This window comes from Anneissia japonica, unplaced genomic scaffold, assembly GCF_011630105.1.
Source record: "Anneissia japonica isolate Jap-2015-1 unplaced genomic scaffold, ASM1163010v1 scaffold7731_len1735946_cov199, whole genome shotgun sequence".
In the NCBI taxonomy this organism is placed as follows: Eukaryota; Metazoa; Echinodermata; class Crinoidea; order Comatulida; family Comatulidae; genus Anneissia; species Anneissia japonica.
This window is the reverse complement of record NW_022758997.1, coordinates 1,648,727-1,654,726: the sequence shown is the minus strand read 5'-3', so window position 1 is coordinate 1,654,726 and position 6,000 is coordinate 1,648,727. Positions and strand designations below refer to the sequence as shown.

General features: G+C 36.1%; 1 non-coding gene across 1 annotated transcript; it reads left to right on the top strand.

The window, feature by feature from the left end:
- Positions 1 to 2,188: 2,188 nt before the first annotated feature.
- On the top strand, positions 2,189 to 2,260 carry Trnaw-cca. Its single transcript has one exon. It is a non-coding gene; the product is annotated as a tRNA-Trp (tRNA).
- The last annotated feature ends 3,740 nt before the right edge of the window (positions 2,261 to 6,000 follow it).

Here is a 6,000-nt window from a genome sequence, read left to right as displayed (position 1 = left end):
ATATACCCGTCTTGAAACATGATACGATAATCCCCTAATTGCGTTCGATGCCAAGTTAGAGCCAGATAAACAGCCAGCCAGTTTCAGGCCGTCGACGTCACACGGTCGAAAGGCTTGTTTAATAAAACATCTACTGTATTTTAGTGGGAAAGTGGGTCCGATAACACCATCTTAGAGGAAGTTTATCTTTTCTAGAAAATAGCCTGATGCCTTTGGGCGATCAATTTTTTTTTTTTTTTTTTACCACCCTTAAATCCACCTCTGATATTTAAAATTACAATATTAAGATTGATCTAAATTTGATTTAAATGTATTAATTATTAATGTACATTGTAGTCGATCTATAGCAAACATTTTAAGGGCCTGTTATTGACAAATCCGTGGCTATCTTTAATTATAATTAATTAAGTTACGTAGTTAGGTAACACAAACTGGCGTTAAAACAAACCTATGAAAACTTGAATAAATACTTTTTATAACTTTCTAAATTCGCCTCTGAATGTCATTGTCGCAGTACTTAAAGCAATAAATCAATGTTGCTATCAGAATTATCTTCTTCATTCTCATGTGCAAACTAACTCCAGTAACTTCGAAGAAGTCTCTCTACAAAACTTGCTTGAAATTGGAGGTGCCAATCGGACCCGAATGATCACATCGGGAATTTGTATATGGCGCTCTACATAAAGAACACTGTGGCACCTAGGGCTATACAACTCATGTGGGCAATAATAAATTAATTAAAGTACAGTATTTAATTTATATTCAAAAGAAATTCAAAAGAGATAGAACCTCCACTAATAAGATGGAACATTATATACAAAGACACAATATATGGTACAAACTTGCAATGAATGTCTTCATAAAGCTTAAACGAGAATAAACTTCATAAACAATATATTTCATCCGAACAATTTAAATTATTGGCTGAACCGGGGAACAGAGATTAAATGTTTAGTGCAAGTACAAACAAAGGTAAAAGATTAGAATCAAATATAGAATTTAAGCTAACAAAAACAAAATATCCAAAACAAGTCTACGTTATATTAGGCCTATATTGAAAAAAAAATGTAAACTTTTCAAAAATTCGACCAAATTCGGCCAAATATAGTTTGGCCGTGACTTTTCAAATGCTACGGCCAGACAAAATTTTATACGGCCAGATTTGAGGAATCTGGCCGTCAAAAAGGCCAAATGGCAACCCTGTTGCTGACTTCCACACACTTTTTTATTTCGTCATCGTAAACATGTGCGCTCATTTTAACGACTGCAGGCTTTGGTGGTAGTTCGTTGAAATTGAATTAATAGCGACTATTATAGCAGAAATAGAAAAGATTGAATTGTTAATAAATCAATACAACAAATCTGATTTTATTATTAAGAAAAATATACATTATCATTTTAAAAACCATACGCAATCGGACTTTTTAACGTTATTACTTGGTCGATGATGCAAGGGCAAAGGTCATTGGAAATATCGACTATTCGTAAAACGGACGTTTGCTGGGTGTTTACCCAAAATATTACAAATAATTTCTGAAAACCAGACTAATGAGACTACTTCGATGCTGTTGTTAGCATTGTTGAAGTACGTTGTTGCCAGCCAGAAGATGATAATGTGGTACAATACAACAAAGCTGGCTTAGATGCCTACGTTACGTAATCGTGTCCTTGTAATCCGAGCCGACTTTACCGTTAAGCAAGTTAATTTACCGTTATTCTAGTAAAGTTAAGTCTGTTCTATTTTCTCTATGCTTAACTTAAGTGACTTAATTCCTTTAACTAGCTATAATTGAGTGGTTCACGTCGAACTTTTAACTAGTTAAGTGGATGTATAACTAGATAAAAGTTCGACGTGAACCAAGCTTCCGTATTATCAAAATGGACAATACCTCACAAAGGCTATTAGGCAGAGACACAGTTACGCAAAACAATATCTACAAAGAGGTCCTTTAGAAAAAATAGTGACAAAACTATAACATCCTCACAATGATTGCCTCCTCAACTTTCCGTACCATTAGGTCTAACTATATATAATATGGTTCTATGTACAGTAATTTAATATTTTATTCTCGTACTGTTTATGTTAGCTTATTTTAGAGTTAACCAAACTTCATATTATACTGTATTGTAAATGTGAAAAATAAAGATCTTATCTTATAATATCGTCCAATGCGATTTACTCATATCTGACTCCGTGGCGCAACGGTAGCGCGTCTGACTCCAGATCAGAAGGTTGCGTGTTCAAATCACGTCGGGGTCATTTAATTATGAAGAATAAATGCCTTTTTTTTTTTTTTTTTACTTTTTCCTATTCGCAATAAATGCACATACTCTAGACACACACACTAAAATGCTGAATGAATATTGTTCAAATATACGCTCTGGCTAATGGCATTGTAGAAATGTAACTGTAAAAAATTGCTATTTTAAACTTAAAAGAGAACTAGCAAAATGATTTTTTGTTCTAGAGGGGAATTTTGATATGCCATTTATAATATAATCAACCTTAAAATGGCTTTTTGGCAATTTCTTATGGAGTTATAGGTCATTATATACGATTTAATCGTAACGTCACTGGCGAAAAAAGTAACAAAAGATCGTGTAAATAAAACCGCGTAGGGTATCCGCCGCGTACAATCTTTGCGTGCATGCTGTAACCATAGCACTCTTCTGTTGACAACCGCTGATGCAGTTATAGGCCTATTATGCAAGTTACAACAACCATGGTTACAGCATGCACGTAAAGATCGTACGCAGCAAATACCTTACGCAGCGCTATTTACACGATTTTTTTTATTACTTTTTCGCCAGTGACGTCACGTTAAAATCGTATATAGTGGCCTATAACTTCATAAACAATTGCCAAAAAACGATTTTAATGTTGATTCTATTATTAATGGCATATCAAAAATCTCCTCTAGAACAAAAAATTATTTTGCTAGTTCTCTTTTAAATAATGTACGCTTTTAGGTAATATATTTTAATCTTTAATTAATTCTACTTGTTTTTGTAAAACTTGATTCCGTTTTTGACTTTTGTGATTTTGTAGTTTTGAGCTTGTCAACAAAACAAATTTCCTTTTTTTGGACTAATAAAGTTTCTGTATTCTGTATTCTGTATCAATTTATTTATTTATTTTATTTTTATTTCAACAATATTTTGTGAGGGTGGTCCATCCAGTCTGAGCTGATCAATTGGGACCCTCAGTACATACAATTAAAACAGAAGTATAAAAATTTAACTAGATCTTCAACATAAACAAAGTAATTAAATTGAAGTAGGAAAATAAATTAAAAAGAAAAAAAAATATATATAGGGGGCCTATAGGCCAACAGTAAACAACAGCAACAAAAAAGAGATGGCCACAGGGAAAATTACACAAGATTGGATGAAAGATAACTAAGAAGGTGTGATTTGAAAGAAGAGAAAGAGAATGCAGAACGGACAATCGGAGGAAGAGAGTTGTAGATATAAGGAGCATTATGCTGAATGAAGTTTCAAAGATTTCTAGATTAGGCTTAGGAATAAGAAGATCACCTTTAATGATTTCTTGTGGTCATACGCAGTGGCGTATCTAGAAGTCTTGAAATGGAGTGCTGATGGGAGGGGGGCGAAGTGGGGGCTTGATGATCAGTCGAGATGCACTAATTCGCAAAATATAGTGATTTTAGGTGATTCTTAACTACTTTACCGTGATTTCTGGGGGCGACTTGGAGAAGGCTCGAGTGGGGGGGGGGGGAAAGGGTGGCGTGCAGATCTGAAATGACAGTAACGGATCCAGCGGGGGAGAGGGCATGAGGGCCCGTGTGCCCCCGACCCCGTCAAGCCGAAAAATAAAAAAAGAGGGAGAAAAATTTGAGTTCAAGAGAGGAAGAGGAAAAAATAGAGTACACCCATGAGTTCAGTGGCAATCCAGCAGTGGGTGAAAGGAGAGCTCGATTATTAACCACTTATTTCCACCAACCATGTTGGGCTGAGGTGGGCTTGGCGGCTTGGACTTCATACTGTGACCCTACCCCCTTCCCCACCCCCACGTCAGAACTCCTCTGGATCCGCCCATGCGGAGTAGGAGTAAGATGAGTGGTAGGAGGAAGTTTCTATAAGCTACGAATTAGGCTAGGCAATCTAGCATTTAAAGTCAAACAAATTGCAAACGAAGGTTTTTCTTTTTTAATCAAGTACATATGATGAGAGGATGAAATTCCACAAATCATACCTTGGTCACACCTCGGGAACATATGCAAATTAGCTAAAATATGCAAATTAGGTTGAAAATATAGGGGTCTTATATCTTGGCAACCGCTGGTCGCAAGGAGTTGGTTTCTTCTTCAAATTATTCAGAACATGCATGTTTCTATTTGTTCTAACGGAACATTTGCCCACAAAATGAACGGAAATACTACAATTGACCTCTGACCTTATATTCACCGATAATATTCAATATGCAACTATAAAATGTGTCATTAAAATAATAATTCATCTACCCACAGCTTTGAAAATTCAAGGTTTTCCCCTCTTGAAAATGGTCAGGTAAATTTTTCTCATGTCTTATTTTATGTGTGTTTACACACATAAACAAATTGAGTAATTGCATACGATTTTTTTTCCATCAATCAATAAATTCCAAAAAAAAAATTTAAAAAAAATTGATTCTTAGAAGGCGGGAAATAAGCTTTCCCGACTTCTGAGGTGTCTTTTAATTACTTTATATTTCTTCAAAATTAAATTTTTTCCCCTCTTGAAAATGATTTAATGAATCAATGAATTCCGAAGAAAAGGGTGTCCGGGTTACCCCGGAAATATTTCGATTTCCAGAATGCGGGGAATGAGCTTTCCTGACTTCTGAAATGTCTTTTAAATGACTTTTTAAGTTCTTCAAAATTTAAGGTTTTTCCCTCTTGAAAACGGTCAGGTAAATTTTGCTCATGTTTTATTTTATGTGTGTATACATACATAAATAAATGAGTAGTTGCACGCCTATTCTTTTTTCCATGAATCGATAAATCCCAAAAAGAAAGGGTGGTCCGGGAATTATCCCCTGGGAAAATTTTGATTCCTAGATGGCAGGAAATAAGCTTTCCCGCCCGACACTGGAAGTGTGTTTTAATGACGTTCTTCAAAATTCTAATTTTCTTATTGTAACATAAAAAAAAAAAAAAAAAAAAAATCAGCTTACGGGTCCTGAAAAGTTAGGTATAGAATTGTTTTTTTTTTTGTTTTTTTTTTTTGGCCTTTTTTGTTGGCCAAGGGAGGGGTCAGGACCCATTACCCCCTTCCCCAGGACCGCCAATGTGAATCGCGAGAAAATTTAACTCGGTTGGGGACTGGATAAACATTCTCTTTTCCATCCTTCGCCTCCTTCCCTCTTTCATTTCTTTCCATAATCATACAAAAATCTCCAGACATTATATGTTTTTTGCCAAAAAGGGGGGGGGTTCCCGGGTTTCCCCCCCCCCACCCAGTTCCCCCAGTTCCGCCGGCCCGTTAAACACTGTGGGTGAAAGTTTTTTGCAAAAAAAATAGGGGGAGGGGCGTACTCCCCTTACATCTAATCCCCATTCTAATATTTAACAAAGGGCCCAGAAATCAATTAAGCCAATCAGCTGTTGAATGTATAGGTCTCAAGTCACTCACCCCAATGGCAATAAATCGTGCTTTATTTAGGGCTAGCTAGGCTAGGGTAGGCCTAGCCTAGCCTAGACGAGACCCTAGCGCCCCGCCTAGGGCCTAGGCTAGCCTATCTACAGCATTGAAGATCACCAATGTTTAATTATTGAATATAAAAGTTCTATTGAATTAAAGTATATTGAATTAAATTGTTCTACCAGATTGAACGATCAAACTATCATCTGTTGAGATGCCATCCTGTAAATGTTGGTGAATGTCTAGGGGATCATCTTAATAATTCAACACTCACTGCATGTGGAGAGCTGAAAACTAGCTACAGTGTACTTTTGGGATGTGATACCTTCTGAGCAGGGATCGTCTCAAAAATTCCGG